The following is a 26,285-nucleotide window of genomic DNA, read 5'->3' as shown; positions in this document are numbered from 1 at the left end:
ACTATAGATTTATCCATCACTGGACAGAAGCAAGAAATAAGCTAGAACTTCACACAAACGTGACTTTTTCTGTTTACTCTTGTATGATACGATTTTGTTCATGTGTTTGGGGTGCCACTTGATGTCCAATGTAAAATCTATGTCCTGAAGCAAAACCAGTTGGGAAGCACTACCCCAAACAACACGTTTCTTTCTAGTGTTGATGAGAACACCCAAGATTTGACTAGTTCCACCTTACAAATGATAAGGCGACTCTTTCATCAGAATATATTCCCCGCTCCGGTTGTCCTGCTGCTGTTGATCTGATCTGGGCCAGTCGGTACTTGAGCAAAGAGGCTTTGGACTTCACATGAACAGCAGGTGTGCTGCCCTCTGAGTCAATTTCCCACCTATGGCTACATCCCACGGCGACTTCTCAGCATTGCAATATCTAGCACTGATATTCCTACCTCCTCTGAGGTCACGCTATATATTATTGTAGTGCTGTTTGGGAGATTGCACTTTCTTTCTTGCCTTTTTTTTTTTTTTTTTTTTTTACATTTGAACCATATTTTGTCTGATTGTGCTGTCTGACTTTTGTGCTTGTTTTGTCTTGTTTCAGTCAGACAGACTACAGCTTTAGCCAGCGGATTTAACATGTTACTTTTCTTATGCAAGCCATTATGAAAATAATGCCCGCTGACATACTTTTCTGACTGCGCTGTTGTGATGTTTACTGTGGATCAAACGGGACTGATTATCAGATCTGACTCCATTGCATTTATAGAGTGAGAAAAACAGAAGAGATTTGCTCGTCCAGAAGGACGGGTTGGTATCCAGCGCTGAAAGATACAGCACCGAGATCTCCATGGTACCACTTCATCTTATACTCTTAATGACTTAACTCATCTAATTATTTGTTCAGTGAGAAGTCAATTAGGAGATTCCCCAGGTCTTGAGCAACTGCTGATGTGAGATATCAGCGAATGTAAGTTCAGACAAGCATAAAAAAGGGAAAGAAATGTCTCTAAATGACCCTGAGAATCACTATGATATTGCCATGACTGTATTTGTGATGGAATGCACTGATTCATAATTTTAATAGGAAAAATATGAAACCATGTCATTTACAATAACTCATTTTGCTCAGTCTGTCTTTGTTGTTTCTCTTCAGTTGTTTTTAAACACGCACTGGAATTAGTTCCAAAACGAGGACAGAACGTATTGTAGTTCATTTTCACGAGCCAAACTAAGCATCAATTTGAACCCAGCCTCACATTCAGTATTAATTTCTCATCAGCTTAGAAATAATCTCTATTAGTTTGGATTTGCCGACCCATTAAAGCTGATTTTTGCTTGTACCATATGTAGATTTAACATTAGCGCGTAATCCCGAGCTCGTCTGCTACCGAACGCTCCCCGCACGTGTGTCTTGTCAAAACATAATCTCACATGTGTGATAGTATCATTGGTTTTATCTGCAAATAAACAAGGGCGAGCCGCGGCAAAAACAAAAGCGTCTTTGCCTCGGGTCTGCTGCATCAACATCAGGCACCAATTGCAAAACAAAGCTAATTATTTACATGTTGAATATAACGAACGAGCACGACCTAAGGTTTTTCTAATTTTCATCAAAGCAAAACTTCTCATTTGCGTTTAATTAAAAGTGAAAGCCTGGTAGATGTAGGCATTGCAGGGGCGGCGCTTGAAAATAGCAGACTCACAAAGGTCACGTTATGAAAGAATGGCTCATCTGTAATGATTGGCTACCAGCCCTCAGTCGTTCACAGAGAAATAAAGAGAGAGCGAGGGAGATGGAAAAGTGTGTATGCGTTGAGCAGCCTCACAAATGTCGTAATGTGTGTAGCCACATGGCTCAACTTTCAAAGGGACTAATTAATAAAACAGCATTGGCCTCCTCATGTTGCTTGTCAGCGTGGACAAAAGCAGGCCTGTTAAGCTCCGGACGCCCTATTCCCCTGCCAGCTAACTCAAGTCGGCCAAATGATGGGAGGCCCTATTTTGCCACGGGCAAGGCAATCGCTAATCAGCTGTTAATGAGCTTAATTAGACGTTAAAATATCTCAGCGTATCAAACAGCTCAATGTTTGACATGTGTCTGATGCACTGGCCAGCACAGTTTGAAAATGAGCTTCATCCACATCAGTATAATTAGGCCTACTAGAAACATCTGTATATATATTTTAATAATAAATATGTGTTTAATTATTTAATAAATCATTTTGAAAGCATGTAGTTTTTCAATTTCTAGAATTTTGTCTGAAGTCTCTTTTTTTGTGTGTGTGTGTGGAAGTAACCTATTTCCAAACCAGAACATATTTTGCGAAAAAAAAGAGAAAGCATTTAGTTTAATGGAAAAAGATAGGCAAAGTGTTTTTAATTGTGTCGGTTATTGTGCATATAGCAGCAGTTCATAAAATAAAAGAAATAAAAAGATTGTAACACCTACTGTAAACTAAACCCTACTCTAGACTAGGTCTGGGTGATTATGGCCTTCAAAAAATCTGGTTTACATATTTATCCATCTCGTATTTATTACCTTTAAGGAATTAGTAGTGCATGTCTTTTTCTTTCGATGGGGAGGATCAGCTGATTTTAAAGAAAAAACATTTTTCATTCAAACAAGCAGACGTAAACTCAAATAAAATCGATTTATCGCCCAGCCCAGCTCAAAACCTAATTGATTGTTAAAAATGGAAACTTGAAATAAAAATGTTTGCCAAAGCAGCTATGCAATTTTAGCTTCCTACTACATGTCCAAACTCCGAAATCTTTACCAGGTGAGCTACTGAGCAAGTTTACCATGTTAGAAAAGCCACATTGTACATATGAAGCTGGTTATATGATTCAAACACCAAAATATGTTACTTTACAAATCATGCAGTGTTTTGAGATCATGACATAATATTTGGCCAATAAACTGCACAAAATAAATATTTATTATTCAGTGATCTGCACCTGCAACTTTGCATGTAGAGGCATGTTTTCTCGGTGAGCTTATGATAGTAGGATAAGAATCAAATCAGTGGTTGTTTGTCATGTGATTACCCAGAGTTTTGTACTTAAGCCCTTATGTTTGCCATGTTGTTTTATCTTGTACGTATTCTGTTCCAAGCCATTGTTTAGTGTCAAGTCAAACTCATGTTTGCGTTTGGTTTCATGTCATGGATTAAGTTCTTAGTTTATGTTTATGTTTTTAGGTCATCATTCTAAATAAACTCCATTTGGGCTCTCTACGTCATCATTGTCATTTAGTTCATGTAAGCTACGTTACTGATTTCAAGCTATTAAAAAAAAAAATTATGACCACTCCCCATGTCTTTTTATTGGGTGCAGCAACAGATTACCAGGCCCTTAAATTCATCCTATTGGTTAAGTCTGTGTTACTGTGTTAGGGTGTTTTGATGGAACCACATTTTATTAACCAATTTATCCTTCAGAAAAATCAATCCACTTTTATTTATATCATACCTTTTTTGTTTTAAATAAATGGTTACCATTTACTGCCCTTTATCAATATATTAGAAAAAGTGTTTAAACAAAAAATCCTATGGTAAGGCTGTTTTTTTTCCTGTTGTTTTTTAATAAAAATGCCAAAATCCCGCTCTGCATGCTCCAAGATTTTTAAAAGCACTCACTGTTATTAATTAATTTTTCCTGCATTATTTGCAAGCTGTAATGCTTGTACCCTCAGTGCACTGCCAATTTGGCCCTGACCTGGGACTGACCTTTCCAAGTGCCTGTGCTGGAGGGGACGCCATGTTCACCCAAAACTCAGACGTGCACACAAAAAAATCTAATAAAGCGTATTATGGAAATAGAATGTGTGCAAGTGAAAAGAGAGCAGATTTATTCCCCTCTCCGTCTGCTAATATGTTTATACATGATGCCGTATAATAGCTCACTTTGAACAGATGCTCAATGGCAACAGGGATAGAAAATACAACTCTGTGTTTGTCGGCCAGACTTGCATTGATTGCTATAACAGTGCCACACAGTCGTTGACAGGGATCTTGCTGAGGAAATGAAACCGAGAAGCCTGTTCTATAGTGGCAAACCACTCTGTAGAAACGTCAATATTTTAATCCCCCACGTTAATCATTTTCATCAGTCTGGTTGCATCTTAATGTGCGCCAACCAGTTCAGAATTTTTGTCCCTCAAATTTGATTTATGAGCTTCATTTTATCAATTGATAATGCATGAAGACTGCGCTGCGCTGGTAACCGCTGTCCGTTTCTCTTTATATGCACTGTAAGGCAGGTCTGGATAAAGTTGTGTTCTTTAGTGATAATGCTGGTTTCATTTGGAGGGATGATTTACTTTAGGGTTGATATGCAGTGACTGAAAGCAGCCGCTGTCAGTAAGACAGGCAGATGTATCAGAGATGCCGTGACTTTAATTGTGTTGATTATTGGAGATCTTTCATAGTCGTATTGACTTGCTGTCCCGCCGCTGTTACTCACCTGATAGTTTCATTGTTTAAATGTAGATGTATATGGATATTGACTAGTGCCACTGTTATTTGAGATGAGAAACAAACGTCCAGCTGGACGTAAGAGTGATGGGGGCAATTTGCGAACACTAAAGTATGATTCGAATGCATTTGCATGTTCACATGAAGAATTTTATTATATGCAGAATAAAATATATAAAAAAACCTGATAATTAAAATGTTTAAATATTTAATTTAATTTTTATTTTTTCATGGTTAAATGTGTTTAATTAATAGATGTCTTGCACTGTTTATATTTTTTCAAAAAATTAAAACTCTTAGAGAAAAAATCTGTTGTAAATGAGAAAAACAATCAAATAATTTGATCATAAAACAATAAGAACACTAATATTTTAAATATTTTGATAAGTAACTTTCGAATTTTCGATTTATTTTAAAATGTTATTTATTTCTATGATGGCAAAGCTGAATTTGACTCATAATACTGTCACGGTCCTTCAGAAATCATTCTAACATGCAGAATTTCTGCAGATAAATGCGTAAATTGAAGAGAAGAGAAAGTACAAAAGAACAACATTTCTTTAGGAAAAAAACGTTTAGTAACATTATTAATTGCATTCTTGCTAAATAAAAGTAAACAGTATGTGTATATTTCAGCATATGTTTTACTCGTGTATATAAATGGGTAGTTGACAAGTAATATGGTGTGACATAGCAAATATATAAAAAAACAACAACATACAAATAATATGAGAAAAATGTATCTTCATTTTTAGAGTTATAAATAACATAAGAGAAGTTTAAGTTTTTTGTTTTTAAGAGTTTTGTTTGTTTGTTTTATACTTTTTTTTGCTGTCACACCATATCAAGCATGCATTCAAAATATACACCAAACCGAATACAGCATCTTTTAATAAACTCAAATCTGTAATAAATGTTTGTATGTTATGAGTGACTAACAAAACTAAAAACTTCTTTATGTTGTGATCATTTTTTGACATTATCATGATAAAGATTTGCGAATCATTCTGTAACCATGTTATCAGTTCTAGCTATTTTATAACCACTGGCTCCTTTTTTTCAGCACAAGTGTAAAATGCAATTTCTGAAGCAGCATGGCTGCCGGTGGTGCGCCGGTGTTGATGTATTACGGATTCATGCGGTGTGAATCTCCTCTGCTGATTCCTGTCTGGGCCTCATTTGCTTTGGGGGGAGATAGACGGGGTGGTAGGCAGTGGTGAAAACATGCAATTTTGTTTCAGCCTCCCTGTGAGCAGTGAGACCTAACAGCATTGCAGAGAGAAAAAAAAAGAATCCATTGCAAGTTTATTTTTTGGTCAAAAAAAAAAAGCTCCCCTCCAATAACACGCAGTCTCTTTGTAGTCAAACATTTTTTTTTCTTGATTGATCTCACCCTTCGTTCATTTCATATAGCTTGAAATAATTAAAATCAAATCAATGTTTGGCATAGCATAGAGACTATAAAGGAACAATATTACTTATAATGCTGATACGACATGCGTTTGCAGTTTTTAATGCATTCTCCACATTTACTCCTAGACTGTCTTCGCTCAAGAGCCTGAAGTAGCCAAGCTCTCGACCTTTACACCACAACATCAAAAAGTCAAGGTCATTTTTGTCTGGGTATTTAATAGTATTCACCCTGACCTGCAAATAAAGTTTCTGCCTGGCCAGTGCTGAATCCTGATTTGATCAGCGAGCTCCTCAAAGGTCAATCTAAGCATTATTTCATTTTTTGGTCCTTGCTAGAATCCTTGTGTGAGATCTCAAATGCTAGATTAAGCCATATTGATCCATGTTTACTGCTGAGGTATTAGTGACCGAATGCACATGTATTCTGCTTCTTAATAAATCTGAATTAGGCCATATAGCAGAAAAAAAATTACTATTTTGATTGATTTGATTGTAATGGTCCATCACTCAAACACACAAAGTTCAATTTGTAAGATTTAAGCAGAGATTCATCTTTAAGCCTGACATCTGTTAAATAAAACTAACTTGAGACAGACAGCTGGCATGGTTGTGATATGTTAGTTAGGTGATAGCTAGATCATTATTATATGACAAGTTTTTGTACTAGAGAAAAATTACATGCAAAACTAATGTGGTCAGGAGTGATTGGATTGATATGTTTTCACAAAAAAGAAATTGAAGGAAGGGCATATGCTATAAGACCAAAACCATCAAGCTATTATGGTAAATAAAAAGTTTGTACTTAGTGTAGCTAAAGATGCACATCTGACAATAGATTTATTGCTTGGTTTGTTTGTAGCGGCTTTTTAAAAGGGACATACTGTGGTCCATCTCTGGGAAACAAAAAAAAAAAAACGTAATAAATATAGAAAAAGTATATAGCGACATTATACTTAGTGCGCTAATGTGGCTTTCAGACATTGAAGTTGATTTTATGCAGCAGATGCGTGGTATGTGCGAGACGATGTCAACAGTTTCTCAGTAATTGTTTGTCAGTAATTTCAGTATTTTCTGAAGTTTTTTTGTTTTGACAGATATGCAGACAAAGTTTCAACACATAAACGAACTAAAGTGCATCTTACAACTTATTGTGCTTGCAATGCAGTTCTGTGCAGACTCATTTCCATGAAGTTTTAGCCCATATCACAATCACGAGCTATCAATCCGTTCTTTTCTTTAAATATTCAGTTTAGTTTGTCGGTGATATTTTAGTTCACATTAAACCCCAGATATCTATCGTATTAAACTATGAAATATTCCCTAGAAATGGGGATTCTTATTGCTTCGGCCTATCTCTAAATTCAGACGAGCTGGCAGGGATTAGACCGCATGGGGAGGATTATCTGCATGTCCTCCTCCGTTTAGTTTTTCCCTGCTTGGAATAAAAAAAAAAAAAAAAAGGATAAAAAAACAAAACAAAAAACAAAAGTCCAGCTGTTGCTTTTTTTTTAACCTGGCCAAACAGGTTTGTCCCTCTTTTAAAAGTCTGGCTGTATTTAACATACGCAACAGACTGTGTTAAATGCTTTTAAAAGCTAAGCCAATTAATACCGAGTCAAGAATTAATTCTCAGTACTGACGTGACAATATAGGGCTGCCGGGAGGTGATGAGACCTTGAGTGTGTCCCATCTGACTCAAGTGAATCGGGACGTTAAAGCGTAACACAGCCCAGAGAGGATTAGCCGGGCCTCACGGCCTTGCATCCAGAAATCAACCCTATTGTCTCGACTATATTTGAATAAGAATGCGCAATGTAAGCTGACATTTTTTGATTGTACACCAGCAGGCACAGCATGGAAATGCCGTTGTTTGGACCATGGCTGGAGTCTATAAAACAGACGCCGGCTTCAGGAGATAAGGGCTTGCTGAGCTGGTACAAAACGGCCCGTGACTGGTCTGGCATGTGACAGGCAGCCCGACCGATCTTCTATAAAGCCGGATGATGAACACGTATCAATGGAGTACATATCATTTGTTAATTGATTTGTTGAGGGTAATGCTGTTCAGGCGCCCTGTAATCCTGATTAGAGGTCCAACCCGGACCTTTTAAATGCATATTGAAATATTGATCGTGTGTGTTGCTCTGAGCTCTCCCATCCGATGGGGATCTTTACACCTCACCCTTCGGCTACTAATCAGCCAATGGAGAATTATGCTTTTACATAACAGCTGTTTTCTTTCAGGCTTGGCATGATGTCACCCTGTCATCTCACAGTTTTTTTTTGTTTTTTTTTTGGGATATTGACAGATTTTGATGTGTGCTGATTATGGGTGCGCATACACGAGATGTTTATGACCAGCTCCAGCTGAGCAAAGGTGGATCTGGGTCAGTAAAACACATCACTTTGTCACCTAGAGTACGTTATATCTAATTTATGCATCTTCATGGCCTCTGGGACAAACCTTGATGTTGTAGGATGCTTCTTGGCTGCTTAGATATGGGTAAGGTGGTAGAAATAGGGCACACCTTTAGCTTATTTATTTATTTATTTATTTTTTTACTGCATGTTAATTTTGGATATTTAAAGGCCCCAGGAACGTGAAAAAGTTTACTTTTTGCACATGGCTGTTTATTCTAGTGTGATCTTTTAATTCATATTAATATGAACTGACAGCAGTTTTTTATTCCATGTCACACAATCCTTACAAAATATACAATATTCTATTATTATATTGCTATATGATGTTGATTTGGTGCTCAAAAGCATCTAAATTCATTATCAATGTTGAAAACAACTGTTCTACTTATTTATTTTGTAGAAATTGATAATTGTTTTTGTTATTGATTCTATTGACTTCTATATACAATAGAAAGTTCTAAAGCATTTATTTGAAGAAAAAAAATCTTTTGAAGGACAGTGTATTTAACTGTGTATTTTTACTTTTTATTTCTACCTATGAAATTCAATCTTTTATTCTTTATAAAAGGATAAAAAAGAATGATATAAATAATAATAATAATAAAATAAGAATGTAAAATGGGATAAAAATAAAAATGCTTCAGGTTTTTTATACAATCAAATCCAAAATCTTAGTACATCTTAGCTCAGGCTGTTTAAAAGAAAATCTGTCAAACTTGTTTCAAAAGGAAGTACATCAGAAAAAGAAATAAAGCTGTATTTCATGGAAATCGGATAAGGTAGTTCTATTTAATTAAAACTCATCCGTTCATAAAACACAAAAGCAAGGTCCGTCTCCATGCCGCCGCACAGATGAGAAAAAACAAGGCAAATTCATCAACCTTTAGGTCATTCGTGCACAAAAGGTCTGTTCTTCTCCATGTAGAAGGTGTCTGCCATTTTCACTTTGCCGTGAGACCCACAACCTTTACGCTGATGGAAGTATGGCAGTACATTTCTCTTGATCGGTCACTTTCAGATGCATTTGTAACAGTTGCCAGCCCAGCATTGCAATCAGAGCCTGGAATCAATGAACTTTAATAAGATCAGGAAAGATAAATTATTAGAGTGCATTTGTCATACATTGTAAAAAGCAGTTTGATAAGGCAATGAAGCACTGCATAGATGCCAAGAATCGGTAATGACTCTCATTTACATTTTATCATCCCTCCGGCAGCTGAAAAACAGGGAGAGCAATTAGTTAATTTGTTTAAATAAACTCCTTAGACTTTGCAATTAGCAAGAAGCAGATAATGGGGAATAATTCATCAGTTAGAGATTAATCGGGTCAGTAATCTCAGTTGTTAGATCTCAAGCTACTCCACACAATCTCACAGTGCTTTTTTGTGCTAATTACGAAAGACAGCTTGGCTTATAATACGGAGCATATCGTATGAGCAGGTCATTAAGGAATTAGACGTTTCAGTTTTGTTCACAATTAATGTCCAATCAAAGAGTTAATTACATCTCTGTGTGAAGATCCTGTTCTAAACGGAGCATCTAAACTGAATAAAAATCTTAATTTCCTGTGTGGATAACACAAATAAAAGGCGCGTTCATTTAGATGATTTGGTACAGTGAAGTACATTTGTCTTTGCTGCCATTGAGCTTGAGAGATCTGTACCTGTTTTACGTTCTGTATGTGTCAAGCAGGCCGAGCAACCTCAGAAATATACATCGGAGACCCGTTTGATTTTGGCACTTTGGGGGGCTTTACAGGGTGCTGTAATTGAAAACAAGTCCAGACCAAAGGAAAGGGCTTTAAATGTCAAGTCAAGGTCAAGTTTACAAACTCTTGTATGTGTTGATAACACAAGTGTATTACTGGCGGCTGATGCAGTAGCGCAGCTTACTGAAAGTGAAAACAATGTTTTCAAGAGCTGGAACAGTAGGGGAGGAGTTGGGTAAGATGTAAGATGTTGCTCCCTTTTTTTAGTTTTTATCTAGATTTCTATGTAGGTCCCACCACGACAGAAGTCTATGTAATGCAAGTGCAGTTTAGTTATTTATTTATTTCTAAAATGGAAGGTAAAATTTCTTTTGTCAAAGTGACTTATAAATATGGACCACCTCCCAATTTCTGTGCAAAGATAAGAACACAAGGTTATTTTAAATATTTAACAACGAAAATATATGTAAAAATATTTAGCAAGAAGAAAAGTATATATATATATATATATATATATATATATATATATATATATATATATATATATATACTGTATTAATTTATTATTATTAAATTATTGACTTAATGATTTATGAATTACCAAGAGGGCTTTGGTCTTTGCTTCGAAATGTAAGAATTAAAAAAAAAACAAAAAAACTACTTTTCAAAATTAAATATTGTCCTGTCTAGTTTTCTTTTTTTTTAAATAATACTAAGCTAAATGGACTTTGAGAAAAAATGTTAGCTTGGTACTTTTAAAAATTATTTTATTCAACAAAACATATTGAATTGATTGAATGTGTTACAGAAAGTTACAGAGAAGTTACAGAAAGTTAATCAAATAATAACAGACCCATCTGTTAATCAAATAATGTTAAAAAACATCAAATTTTTCGATTTCAAATATTAATGTTTCTAGAGCACCAAATCTACATATCAAAATGATTTCTGAAGGACCATGTGGCACTGAAAACTGCAGCAATGACTGCTAGAAAATTTAGCTTTGCCGTCACAGGGATAAATTGCATTTTATAATATTTTAAATAATATTTCACAGATTTGCTGTTTTTAACTGTATTTTTGTATTGCTGTTTTTACTGTATTTTCTATCAAATGCTTTGTTGAGCATATACAAAACTCAGAAATTTGTTTTATAATTAATATGTTTTATAATGGGGGTGGGGGGGTTATGGAATTCATATGTGTTTATGGAATGATATATGCCCTTCCTAGGGGATAGGAAACTGAATACAATGTGATACAGGGGGGGGGGAGACTGGTGTTGTTTCTGCAGCTTATGATGCAGGTAGACGGGACGCTTGCCCTCAGACCAAAGGAGACGTTGACCTAGAGGGAGATCGGCAGCGAACTTGCATGCTAAAGCGGCATGAAAGTTACAGCCCTCATGTGGGACAAACAGCAGAGAAGGGCTTCACACCAGGCAACACATGCAAAATTGACAAGAGGATGTGGGGAAAAAAGGGGTTGGACGAGGATGAATAAAACAAATCATGGTGCTTGACTGGAGGTGATTTGAAAAATTCTTTGTCTTCATTTACGCTTGAGAATAATATAACGTCCCAACAGGAGACCGGGCTTGCGAGGGGCTCCAGTCGCACGCAGGGGATAAAAAATTAATTAAAAGATGAGAGAAAGAAGAAAGGATGGATTGAAAATAAATACAGACTGCAATGCCAAACAGTAGGGTCGTTGTTTCATTGTGAACGCGGTGAGCCCACTGTAAAAAATGGATCATACCCTGCCTCAGAGAATTAAACTTAGTTTTTGGGAGTGTTTGTATTTCTAGAGAAACTTTGTCAGGGGAGATGAAAGCCACATCTGCTCCACTTCTTTCCAACTATACATACGTGTGAAAACTGTTGGTCTGGCAGGCCAGTATGGACAAGCAGACCCACCGCCATGATGAAAGACAATGGGTTCGGGCTTAAGCCTATTAACAGTTGGCAATGTGGGGCCTTTACCCAGGGCGCTGAGCGGCCCCTGTGCCACACCTCGACCGCCTGTTAGATGGACCGCTGCTGCTCTAAACTGTGAGGTGATTCTTTCGTGAGCTGATTCATTTCCACCCTTCGCTAAGTGGACAGGGGCTTAACTGGAAACACATTACCTGTCATGGAAAAGTGTTTTCACGTGCTGTGACACACTGCAGACCTGGGCAGACAGACGGCGGGGTGTTTAGGGTGTACGCTGTGGACATGTACACTGTGCTGATAGACCCTGGGTGCTTGCTTGCTGCCTGATAAGGCAGTTTACACTGAACTTGTGTGGGCTGAGCCGGACGCCGCTTGCGGTGTTACGTTTGTTTGTGTGGTGGACTGATATTATACGACTATGTATATGAATGCATTGCAAGTTTAGAAATTGTAGATTAGATGCTCCAAAGGAATTGTTCGCTGTTGCCGATATGCAGTCATGGAAAAAATACATGTAACATTAGCATAGTTAGCATGGGTCTGAAAGCGTAGGCTGTCAAATGACTTTTTAAAGTTAGGAATGTGTAAAAATACGTATTTGTAATAATAATAATTATTATTTATTTTTCTTCAACAGATAGGAGCCAATTATAGGGGTATCGAAACAAGTAAATTGGATATTTTTAAGTTTTTATGCTACATGCATACTATGTGAAGCAATATGGATATGCAGGGATATAAAATACTTAGTATGTAATACAGAAGTATACAAATGAAGTCTAAGTACATATTTTACAGCTCAGTGATGAAACTGGTTGCTTTAGAAATTGTGTATCCAAGTCTCTTCAAGTACAGTTATTTTACGTGTATTTATGTGCATGCATACGTAAACCAATATTTATAAATCGTACACTGTCTGAAAGATATCAATAAATGCAATATAAAAAGATATAACTATTTAGTGCACAAACATTCATAGTATTTCTTTTGTAGTTAAACATAGTGTGTTTGTGACAAAAGATTGTAGAATTGCAAGACTTGCATGCAAATTTGCATCTAGTTAGGCATCAACACGGCCAAAAATAGACCTCTATATAAGCTAATTGATGCTAGTAATTGCTTATTCGGTTGTTGAATAACTAGCTGACCGTTCTGGCAATCGCTGCAATCTTTGCATCCAAATTGGCACCCTCCCACTTTATTTTGAGAATGAATGATAGCAGTTTTCGAGGCTGACTGTACTGTGAAACCACAGCGGCCTGACAAACTACTCGACAGCAGAAAGCCGGCTGTTATTTTACCAGCGGCCAGTGAGTCACTTCTTGCATGATATATGAAGGTGTGAGGTTTTTTAAAAAGTCACAACACACTAGGGTGTTTTTTATTTTGAAGAGCGTGTGGAGCTGTTCAGTATCAAATTGGCTAATGTATTGCAATCCACATCGCTCACACTAATATAAATTGTTTGGAAGCTCAGGCTGCCATCTGAAAAGACAGGAGAGCTATGAGGTCATTAACTCCGTCCTCACGGTAGGGAGCAATTTTAGGCAAAACCCACTCTCTGGCCCATCTTTAGAAACCAGACCATGATATACAGTTTTGTCAAAATGTCCGCAAATTTGCCCTCTCTAACTGGAATTTCTCCATGACTTATTTGACCTAATGATCTAGAACATTGCAATTGCTCCACCCCAAAGGCAATTTCGGAGGCTCACTGGGCCGATTTAAATGGACTGTGGTTACTCTTCCACCCCCGTCAACACCTCCACCTCCCCAAACGGAGGCTGGTAAGATGCACCTTCCTGTGGTGCATCTTCCTCTTTCTCTCCTAGTAAACACATGAATGCACGAGGGTCTATGGAGGCCACATCCAGGGCTGAGGTGGAAAAAGCTTGAAATGATGCTCAGAGAAACACCGTGGAGTATGACTATGCGGGGTTCATTGAAATGACCGTGCGCCTTTCCGAGAGCCGAGGGCTCGCTGATGGCCACGGTGAACTTGCGTGCATCAGAAGAACGGGTAGTCGTTGTGAGCAAGCAAGGGTCAGCCGCATAGTCTCCTAGCACTGAAGCAATTTTACTCAGTGTTTTGATCAGTTTGATGGGCCTTACCCCGATTTGATGCAGAACCCAAAAAGTGCTTTGTTTGATTAGTTTACTGTTATTTTTCTATGCTTTTAATATGTCCAGCTCCTGTTAAGACATTTATTGAGGTAAATGTGGAATGTAACCGGGGCATCATGTGCCAGTTTTTCAAAGGGGGCACCAATGGTCATCTCGGCTTACTAAGTGCGATTGAAAACACTTTTGCACTGTTAGAAAAAAAAAAAAGTATGAAAAGCTGCCACTGGTGTCTTACCACTTTAAAAGTTACTCCTTTGTACCTTCTATACTTCTAAAGGGTGCATATCATTACCTTATAGTTACATATTAATGCATATTATGTGCAAAGTAATAGTTTAGCAGCTTTAGTGACAGATTTTGTACCTTTTTTTCTCAGGGTGTTGGATAACACACTTGGTAGTTGCTATTGGTGCTGCAGGTTTTGATTAGCCTGCTACGTGACATTAGTTCAAATCCCAACCTTAAATAAACCAAGCAAGATTGCATCAGAACTTGGCAGCCGATGATCACTGTGCATTTTCACTGTATGGAAAAGATCAGCTTTGACATTTTGATAATAATGCATTTTGTGTTCCATAGGGGAAAAAGTGACAATGAGTGACAAGAGGTTGGATAAATGATGACAGAATATACAGTTTTAAAGCAAATCATCTGCGAGAAGCGCATTAAAAATATTTACATTTTTATTTATACAAAAGATCTTTTAAAATCTTAAAAAAACAACAACTAACGATTAAGGAAAAAAAAATTATAGTGCATAAATGATTAGAGAATTTACAGTTTGAAGTATATCATATTTATTTGAAAACAAATTACATTTATTTTGTATAAAATAATAATAATTGTATAAAAATTTGTCAACACAAATAGTTTTTAAAACAATTTTTAAACTATAGCTGTTATGGAATAAAATAATCACAATGCCATAATTTCCATACATTAGAAAGCAGAATAATGTCAAAGCCTATAAATCTTTTTTTTTTTTTTTTTTTTTTTTTTTTTTTTTTCTGCATTTTTTTTGCAGATCCCGTACCACCCCTCTTTTATTTGAAATGCTATTTCTGTGACTACAGTGTTCAGCCTACTAATACCACAAAAAATTCTAGAAATTTTAGACCCGTGCTTGTATTGATCCTGTTCGTTTCTTTTAGGGAAAAGAGAAAGGGTTTATATATTCTGTTTAAAAAAACAGGATTTGATTTATCATGCAAACATTCTTTCAGAGTACTGTCCTTCACTATTATGCATTAGAAATTTCCAGTGAACTAGTTTGGCATGGCAGCTTTCAAACGGAGCCATGGCATGTCATTATCTGTTAAAGGCTCATGTTTCAGATGTGTTTGCACTTCAGTGCAAGCGAATTGTTTACCCTCATCCCTGAAAGACTGCCTCCAGGTACATACAGCCACACAAAGGTTGCATTAATTTTTTTTTACAAAAGCCAAAGGTGAAAAGCCAGGTTAGTCTCATTCTAATTTTGTCCCTGAAATAATTAACGGGAACACTGCAGGCAAGTTCTTAAAAGAGCTCCTGCTTTGTTAATTTTATTTTCATTTATTAGCACGTTTTTCCTGGAGGTATTTACGCTAATGAGGTCTTCGCAAGCAGATGGGTGATCTTTATACAATCTGTCAGTATATTATTGATTTTTGGAATATACTTTTCAGGGAAGACAATGGCACACTCAGGCTCTTCGCAGTGGAACAAGGCGATCTGTCTGCCACCGCTGCGTTTATTTGTAGCTCGGGCTGCTATTTTGCTAAACCCAGACTCCATTGTTTGTGGGAAGGCCATGTGTTGACTATGCTAGAACGCCGGTGATAAATTTTCCTCCGCATAAAGCGTTCAAAACGGGCTCTGTGCTGCAAGCAACTGTTTTCATTACGGCACTTCGGTTTGTAATGAAAGAGGGGGGAAAGCCACAATATGCTGCAAAATATAACTAAACAAAATTTCATTGAAAATATGTTTAATTCATAAATCACGCTGGCATCTCTGTGATTCCCCTCCGAGTGAACCAGAGGGCCTCTCTTTTGCTTAAGTTCTCATTATGGTTTGTTGATTGTGCAGAATTGGAGAACTCCACAACAGTTACGGGAAAGAACCCTAATCGGTCAAAACCCAGTTGGCAGTGATGATTGTCCAATAAAATTTGAGGCCAACAGCCTCTGTTTTTCAGTAACCCATGATTTACACCTCCCAATAGAGACAGTAATAGAAAGGAAAAATATGGCTGCTTCCACGACTGTACAGAGTTTTTTTTTTTTTTTTTTTTTTTTTTTTTGAAGATCATTATTAAAAATGACTACGTTTTTAATGTCATTTTTTAAAAATGAATACCGCATCAGTCCAGATTTAGTTGAATGCATCTTTAATTCAATTTTAAACATTTTTTTAAAGGGATAGTTTCATAAAAAATCCTAAAATTTGTTTACTTTCATAAAGTCCAATTTTTTGTGCACAAAAAAAAACTTTTTTATTTATTTGTGTCTATACAATAATATAAATTAATTATATGGACCTTTTCAAGTAATCATTTCATATAATTACAAATATCTTCTTTGTATTTTAAAGAAGAAACACACAAAGGAGTAAATAATGATTTTCAAATAAGATATATATACATATATCTTACATTATATCCACTGCCAGTGCAAGTCTTACTTGAGTTTTGAATACTGGACAAATAGTCTTGACCGTACAGTCTATATAGTATAAAGTCAGAGCTTCAGTATACTTGTGTTTTGAATGCCCTACGAGTCTCCTTTAACGGCTGCATCAATAAAGCTATTCCTGTTTTAATCCCTCCTTTTTTCTCTCATGGATTTGTAATGAACTCTTAGTCAGACAAAGGTAGTGGAAGACAGAGTCTCAGTGGTTCTGTGCTTTGACCCTGGATCTGTGACAGTGACAAAGGAAGATAGATTGCACTTAGAGCGCATAGAGGTGACCTAAACAGCATTTAAGACCAGCCTCCCAAGGTGTTCATAATGAAATAAGAAGGGACACCTTTTTCTGAGAAATTAAATTACATATCTGCTTTACATCTGAGACGGTAGGCTGGGAAGACTTTTGTTTGTGGGTTCCATTCAGTCGCTCATAATGTGCTGGCTGTCTGGGCTATTGACGGTGCCAAAGTTGATGAAGTCAGTTGTACGACGTCCTTGTGAAGAGCATGTTATGTCTTGTTATGTACTTTCTCTTTACTAAAACAAAACATCTCTTTTGGTTCTGTGTTGGAGTGCAAGACCCCTTGAGAGCAGAAAAGCACACTTTTAACAAAAAAACACGTTTTGATTAACTGATTGTTAACCAAGGCCTTTATTTACCAATGCTCAAGAGGCTCTCAAGGCAAAATGTTTACTGTTGGACTGCCATGTTCATGTTTTCAAAATGAGGGATGTTTATCCGAATGGCTTGCTTAACACTGAGAGGCCATGATGGTTATTTTGTCTGTATGTGTGGCTTTCAGTCGCACAGGCTGCTATACAGTATATTCATAACTACAGTATCCTTGTAGTAAAGGGTCATCATCAACTAAGGGTTTTTCAGACTCGATTAAGGGGTTTTCAGACTTTTCTCTGAGTTTAAATAAAAGAAAGGAAAACAACCATGTTACTGCAGCATTGGCTTGTAATTGCAAACAGTAAATAGACTTACTCTGCAGGAACAATGTGTCAGCCACAGCAATTTTTAACTGTTGATTTACCTTTCAAACCAATTTTTCTATGGTTTTCTTACTATGTTGTGTACGTGAAAGTATATCTTATTTCGGTTCTTGTAATATAAACTTGAATACTGTATTAGAGAATTATAGTTGAATCTTTTGTTCAAAACGTTATTTTTTTTTTTCTTTAGTCATGATTTTTTTTCTTCCACAAAGGAAGCACTAAACATTGTATACTTCAAAGAATCCTTGAAATTGTTTTACAGAATTGGAGGTTTTGTAGGTGTGATGTCACTTCCTTCACCACATACTCTTTCTTTGCTTGTTGTGCACGGCTAATTCTTTGTTTGAGTAAAAGTGTGTTATGGTAGCTGGATGTCTCTGGGCGACACACACAATGCTTCCCGTGTCCTGTCAGCCAGAATAATGCATTCAACACAGTTTTTAGCTAGGAGCAATGATTAGTGTAGAGATCCTTTCATTATCAATCAGTGCAGATTTGAGTTTGTCTCCCACTGCTTCTCAAAGCCCCATGCCTGATGGTTTCGTAATGATAATCTTATCTAACACATTTGCCAGAATATTCAGTTACATATCAAATTCAGCCATTCTCTCATCATTCCAGTGGCCCCAAGAAAATAGAATCATTTGTGCTTTCAGCAATTATTGATTGGCCCCGAGCTCAAAAAGTACTGCCCATTATAGTTATGCTATCCTGGTGTTAAATTGAGTTTTAAACATATACATAAATATCACTTTGCAGTCGTGCACTGAAGCATTTGGTTGATCAAGAGCCTGGCTGTTGCCACCAGTTCCATTAACATGCTTTTAATTCAGAGTCTGTTCCTTGACCAATGTTTTTAGGGTGTTTTAGGTTCATACCCATCAAGCCTTCTAGTAAAAACATTGTGACACGTTTCCAACGTTCTAAAGCATCTGGAAATATCCAAATGTGTACGTGCTTTAACAGAGTTGATGGGAAAAACTGCTGTAATTTATAGAAGTCCACTTCTTCTCCTGCAAGAAGTGCATTACTCTGTGATTCACAAACAAGCGGGCTATGACTTTGAAAGTGCTTTGAAAAATCAATAAGGCCTGATCACAGCTCGTTCTGTAAGTCCTCTTCATCACTTGTGTATAGCCAACCTTTAGCCTTGGGCCGTTGCATCGTGCATCGGGTTCCTTTTGCTCCTTTGCGTAGGTCTGAGTGTAGAGACACGACTAAATATAAATCAGGTCAGAACCGAACAACCGCGACTCGTAAGTGGGAATCTGGTCACTTATGATCAGAAGAAACCTACACGGACGACGGGGGCCACAGCGGAGCTGACGTCTCAGGTGGAAGCCTGGTTGAATGGTAGCGCGGTGCCCAGGGGAACGTGTCTTGTCTTGGACTACAGAGAAAGGGGGTAGTGCAGTGCCTGGGGCTGGTGTTCATCAACAGAGGGACCTCTTTGGACAGAGTGCCAAACACACCGGGCAGCACGATCCCTAGGCTAATAAATAATACGAGTTTTTAATAATGAATTAATAATTACTCTCCTGCTTTCATCCTTGTTGACTGAGATGGACAAATTAGCACAATCTTCACGGGCTCTTGTGCTTCCAGTGGTGTGGGAGCCATAGGCAATTTTGGTTCCTTCAAGCCTGACTTGGCACCATAAGCCTGGCCTGGCACGTGGGTAGTATGATGAGGGACGTGAAGGCTTTTTAGGAATTTCAGAAGGTCATCTTTTCTATGGGTGACCTTTTCTTATGGGATAAAACCCACAAGTCACACAACTTTTGTCACACTGTGACTTGCATATAATAATAATTTATCTCTAATTTATCTCTAATTTATCTCTTATACAAATACAATACCAATATATAGATAAATATTTACTAACAACAAGAAGTAGTTAATTTATTAACTACAAGTAGTTAATAAATAAAAACTTAATAAATGTACACATTATATAGTGAAAATGGCAATTCTATTAGATCAGACGAGTGATAAAAATATAATGTTATTTATGGAAATGTATTATCTATTTCAATTATGTTAGAGATAATTATAAACTATTTAATTCTTTCTTCTCTGAATAGAATTACAAAAATAATTTTAATGATTTTTAAACTGTTTTCCATTGGTCAAACAAACTGGGAATCCCGCCCATCATTCATGCTATTGGTTCAGCCTGTTTTGGGCTGGTGCTTGTACTTTGTATTACTTGTACTCTTTGTGTTAAGCTTGGATTTGTAAAGATATTTAAAAAAAATGCACGCTTAGGCAATGAACATCATAGCTATTCTGTGCATGCATGCTTTTCTAATGTCGGAAATGTTAATATATTAAGCTATTTTCAAGCAGAACGTTTTCAGGCATTGTTTAATGTGTAATTTTGTGGTCTAAATTCTTTTTTTCCTGTAGAATTGGCCCACAGCGGTATAAATCTCTGTAAACATTCCATGTCCTTTGTCTGTGCAAAGTGCTAATATGAGTGGGACACTGGAATTTAAGCATGTGCAGGCAAAGGCAAGACGAGACAGGGTGGCAGTATAAAGGTTACTGCCATGTTTAGTTGTTGACTAGTAGATGTGGAATGCCACTGTCTTAATGAACTCTCCAGAGAGCTCGACTCAGAGGCAGCAGGTTGAGTCCGTGCTGAGAGAAAGACTGAAATTAGTTATTTCTCCAAATAACCTCTGATGAAAGCTTGCCTCTGACTGCCTTCCTTGTCACCAGCTTCTCAAGACAATACACCAATTAGATAAAGCTGCATTCTGGGCCAAATCTTCCCTTGGTGTTAGGGAGAGTGGAGAAAGAAAGAGAAAAAAATTTTGGAATGGAGAGATGGATTTCATTTAAATGCTATTTTGCCAATTGAAAAAATTCTGATGAATAATAACTTATATTATATTATATTATATTATATTATATTATATTATATTATAAATTGTTTTATGTATTTAAATAATAAAAAAACATTCTAGAATTTTGAGATATAGGCTAAACTCTGAACTATGAGGACAAGACAGAGCTGTGAAATAGTCACAATTACTGTACCTTTTTTATTGTGTGACTGAAACAGGCCTCCATAGACAATAGAGCTGAAGAGAGATGCGAGCTATAATGTAACAAGAGAAAAAGTGATGCTGTTCATTAAACCAGGAGATCAAATTGCAGTATAACATTGTTTAGTCTATTTTCTTTTTTTTACAATTCAGCAGCAGAATAAAAAGAAATATTTGAAAAAAATGTCAAGGAAAAAATGTGGTCCTTGTCGCATTAGAAATACCAAACGTTGTGATATTTTGCTGACGAGTAAGAATAGAGAATGATGGAAAATATTCACCTCAAGGTCGCCGTCGTCAAAGTGACGGATAATTATCTATATAGCAGCCTTTTATTTCACAATTTGCTGTTTTGATCAGTTTCACCTTCCATGTAATGAATACAAAGAATTCATCTGTTGAAAAGACCTTAAATATGAAAGGAATGTAATTTCCGCTATGCCTATAAAACACTTCAATTAGCTCCAGCGCTATAATGTGCTTCTCCACTCTTTTTCGTGCATCGTGCAACACAAAAGCATGAGAGAAACGGCAGCCAAATGTCATTTTTTAAAATGTTACGTGACATTTCTAACCTAATCTTAGTCCTCATCAAGAAGGAGGTAGCATCATGTTTAATTCCATTTAACTTAAGGCTGCGTGAGATGCACAAATAATTGCATACATTTGTCTCTTGATGGGAGTGTACCGTAAGTAATCAAGCATATTTATTCGCCTCGCTTACCCTCGGGACAGGAGGAGAACAAAGGTGAGGGGCCCAGTTGAAATAGAAGCCCTGAACCCAATCTACACAGGTCCAAGGAACCACGGCATTAGCCTGGCCTCTCCAACCCCCAATATTAATGACACCGAGGCAGTTTACATATTAATGAATCAATGTAGTTTTTAATATGCTGCACAGTAAATCAAGCAGGCTGCGAATGCTTTTATCTCACTTGCATTGCACTTTGAAATATGGTACGGTTTGAAGAAGCCTTACACTGTGGGTAGAATCATCTACGAGATCTTCATTAGAGGCAAGGTTGTTTTATGGTTTAGGAAAATCCTTTTAATTCGCGCACAAACAAAACCGCAGAGCCATTCCGATCCTGGTCATATATGGCGTCTTTGGAAGTGCTGCTTTTTTTTTAATCACCCAGATTCGGTCTTGATGGGTACAATAATTAGAAAAATTCCCTTCGGCCTCCGTGCGGCTCGCCCTCAGCAGAATTTGCTTTAATTAAAACAAAGACGAGACGTCCAACAGGGGAAATAAATCAAGGTTTGTGGGAGGATTTGAACCCCTCTCTCTTTGAAGGATAGTGTAATGGTGGAAAAAGTTCTTTTAGGATTTAAAAGGTAAATTGGTCTTGAGGCCAGGCGTCAGCTGCTGGGATCAAACCGTATATATTTCCTCATTACGCTGATTGAGAGATTATCCCCTGCTGTGTCCAGGAGAACGCTAATAGAAGCGAGCGCAGCGCCTTGTGTGGATTCTGGTTTGGCGTATTGTTAGTGCCACTTTTACTGTTATTCATATTTAGGGTTAGGGGTTTGTTTGAAAAACTTGGCTGTGTAACTTCGTCGTCATGCACTGGTTAAGAGTGATACCTCAAATAATGTGATATTTATTTTCAACGTCATGTTTTTTGGATTATAAATTGGCCAAAATTGACTTGTTGTAGCTGTATTTGAGGTTCGCTCTTTAGACTTTAACCAGTATGCCTAACAAACAAACTAATAATTATGTCCTTAAATAATGTCCTTAAATGCCCTAAAAAATGCCTTGAATCATGTGACTGAGACAAATATATATACTTGTTTACTTTTTTTTTTATTCAGTACCAAGTGTCAATTCTAAAAGCATAACGGCAAAAAGCATTGCCAAAAACACAGTTGAAACAATTTTCACTCAGAAAATTGCTAGAGAATTTTTTAATTAATTATAAATTACAGTACATAATATTAAATATTATGTATATATTAAATGTATATATTAAAAAAATTAAACAGTGTATTAAATTATTTTTTCTGATGATCAAATGGGTAATAGTCATTAATAGCCATGTAATAATATCTTTTAAATCCATAAATTAACATTTTAGTAGGTTTTGATTGGCCATATATTAAAAATCAATTCAATACTTTTATTTTATGCCAAAAAGCATTAGGATATTAAGTAAAGATCATGTTAAATGAAGATATTTTGTACATTTCCTACCGTTAATATGTTAAAACTTAATTTTTGATTAGTAATATGCATTGCTAAGAACTTTATTTGGACAAATTTAAAGATTTTCTCAATACTTCGATTTTTTTTTCTCCTTTATACCCAGATTTTCATAAAGTTGTATCATGGCAGGATATTGTCCTATCCTAACAACCCATACATCAATGTAAAACATTTATTTATTCAATACAGAAAGCTTATTTATTCAACTGTCAGGTGATGTATACAATCAACAAATGTACCTATATAAGTGGTCCATGATCATATATATATATATATATATATATATATATATATATATATATATATATATATGTGCTATGTGTGCTGTGATTGGACAGTGTTTAAGTCTTTCAGCATTTCTGCCAGTTCAGACAAGAGGAAGGAGAAATAGTTCCCGTCTGACACAACTATTTGCTAAAAAGGATAATTTTTGTTGTGATAGATCTTCATTTTTATTTTAAATAATAATAATAATTTAAAATTTTATTATATTTTATTTCGATGCAAGGTGTCGCATCTAAGGATGTAAGTATTTTTCAAGATCAAGCTTTCCATTCCTAGAAACAAAAATGGTCCTTTCTTCTCCCCTTCATTTCTCCTTTATCTTCTCTTCTTTAATCTCTCAGAGTCTTTGTAGCTTTGCATGTTCCTCGATCATTGTTTATCCAAATGCTTCATTTTATGGGCTGTGTTTTATCAAGCTCTAAATAATAAACGTTATCTGCTCATATAGGTATGTAGACTGCTGTCTGAAGGCGACGTTTCGTCTGCCATTTCACAGAGCCGTTTCTCCTTCTGACCTACAGCAGCCATTTCCTACGCTGACTGCCTCCTGTAATTGAAGGTACTTGTGGTGATTTCACACAATCAGAGTCTCACATTCAATGGGATGAAAGTGATTCAAAGATGGGAGGCCCATTTGAAAAGCTTCATAGGAAATCGTCAATTATCTATACAATAGGTTACTAATACCTGCCCTCCTCCTCATGCGCTGCCTATTTCCACATTATAGATTTATGGCATATTTTCAATCTATAGGAGCTGTATCTGCAATGATCCGACTGAAGCCCTCATCTTTTAAATCTTTTTAATGAAACTATAGAAAATGACTTCTGATGGGCTGATTCTCATCCTGGACTCTCAGTGCTCTGATAGCGTGAATGTTAGATAACCTCTGCTGCTGTGATATCGATAATAGTCCACAATCTACCCAGAAAGAAATTTAGAGATAGCTGGAGAGAAGAGAAAGTGGACATTACCGCACAGATAGAACTTTAAAGCCATAGGAAAGTACAGTTTTAAATTGAAATTGTTTTATTTTGTTCTTGTTAACATATATTTAATATGGTTTATGACTTTTGGTTGGCGCATTGCATTTAAACTCAAAGATATTTGACCCAAAAATAAAAATGATTTCTTCATCGCAAACCTGCATGACTGACTTTCTTTTGTGGAACGCAAAATTTTTGTGGAAAACCGAATTTTTTTATTTTGGCATTTTATTTCCATTTTATTCATTGGGGGTCAATATAGTGTTTTTTGGACCCCATTGAGTTCTGAATGTTCCACAGAACTAATTAGTCAAACAAAGTAAATGACATAATTTATTTATAGGTGCACTATAATAGAAAGTAATATTGCAATCATTTCAGAATCTGGATGGTTTCTTCAGCACAGAAGTTGTATTAAGAACAAATAAAGACGTTTTGTTCCATTTTTTCACCCCCTGTAATTTCATATATGCTTCCACTAGACTTTAAGAAAAGATCTCAATGTTGAATATGTGCTCAGAATTGCCAAAATAACAAAGTATGTAATCAAAAGTCAAAGATGTTGAAATGAACCCATGCGTATGCCATACATGATTTATTGCAAAGCTGAAATATCCAGGCGATGCAATTTCTTTATTAGAATCTTGGGTAGGCATAAGCATTGCGTTTTGAGATTTGATTTGAACATATCTTAGAACATATAGTTTATAAATTCTTAAGTTGTGATACCATTTCGTATTGATGGTATTATGGCATTTCATGTAACTTGGTAGAGCCATTAAAGGTATTTGAGGAGGAACATCTGTGACAAAGTTCATGCTTAAACGAAACATAACTGGGATCTCCATTAAGTCTCGTGAGCTATGAAAGAGCAACATCTGAGCAATAAAAGTTTCCTCTGGGGGATCCATTAATTGCTTCATTTGCACACAACAACATATGAGAAGTGGAAGAGGAGGGGGTTTTAGGAGCTTTAGGATATAATTCACGACAGAGTTATTTTGATGTATCTGCTCTGATGCTGCCGGAGCTCTGGATTCTGCCTTGGGAAGCACTGGGATCATGGGACGGAGTTTTTGATGTGTAAACCCCTTTTTGAAATCCTGTTATTGGCTGGCATTGGTTTCAACCCTTCGAAAACAACATTTTTATTTGAACGTATACCTTAACTCTGCGTGCAACAAATAGGTCTATAAAATGCAGTTTTTATATTTAATCTCAAGATGTTGAATATTGTTTTTAATTTTTTGGTGGAAAGTCTCCCTTTTCATATGAAGCGTCTACTGGGAAATTAAGTGTTATAATGAAAAGCTCTCTTCTTCTTAGATAATATTAGCACAGCGTAACACACTTTAAATTATTCACATCAAAAACTCATTGTTTGTTACTTGACAGCGGTGGAGAGGGATGACGGCAGAGTGATGAATTATACATCAGGCACAAAGTGTCTCTGAATGAATCATTGAAATGGGCTGTTTAAAATGTAACTGTGTACTTTGTTGCAGTATGTCCTGTTTGTTGTGAGGTGACGGAGTCTTTGTATCACCTCGCTCTGATGTGATGTTATTCACAGCTAAGTAGGCGACCTCGCACGCTAAAGAATATCATCACACCTCTGAAACCAGCAAGAGACTGTAGAAGCAGGAAGATGAATGTGGAATCAGTAAGAGACACAAACAACTTGCTGTGTTAGTGTTACATCATTGATTTAACAGAAGCTTACATCATTATCCTGAGAACCGCTGGTACATTAACATCATATACTAAAACAAGTTTGGCCATTCCTGTTGAGCACCTTGTGCCCCGTAATTACGTGAGCATGTAAAAAAATATTTTTATTTAATATATATATTATATTATATTAATAATATATTGTTATTATTAATATATATATATATATATATATATATATATATATATATATATATATATATATATATATATATATATATATAAAGATTAAATGTAAAAAAAAGTAAATAAATGGATACCTGAATGCTAAC

General features: G+C 36.3%; 1 long non-coding RNA gene across 1 annotated transcript in view; it reads left to right on the top strand.

Annotated features, from left to right (window-relative positions):
* LOC122330063 overlaps nucleotides 1-24,402 on the top strand; it is a 66,238-nt gene extending 41,836 nt beyond the window's left edge. Inside the window, exon 3 of the long non-coding RNA XR_006247974.1 lies at nucleotides 23,745-24,402. This is a non-coding gene — a long non-coding RNA (uncharacterized LOC122330063). The remainder of the gene's footprint in view (nucleotides 1-23,744) is intronic.
* The last annotated feature ends 1,883 nt before the right edge of the window (nucleotides 24,403-26,285 follow it).

This window comes from Puntigrus tetrazona, chromosome 24 (genome assembly GCF_018831695.1).
Source record: "Puntigrus tetrazona isolate hp1 chromosome 24, ASM1883169v1, whole genome shotgun sequence".
NCBI lineage: Eukaryota > Metazoa > Chordata > Actinopteri > Cypriniformes > Cyprinidae > Puntigrus > Puntigrus tetrazona.
This window is presented reverse-complemented; position numbering and strand designations above follow the sequence as displayed.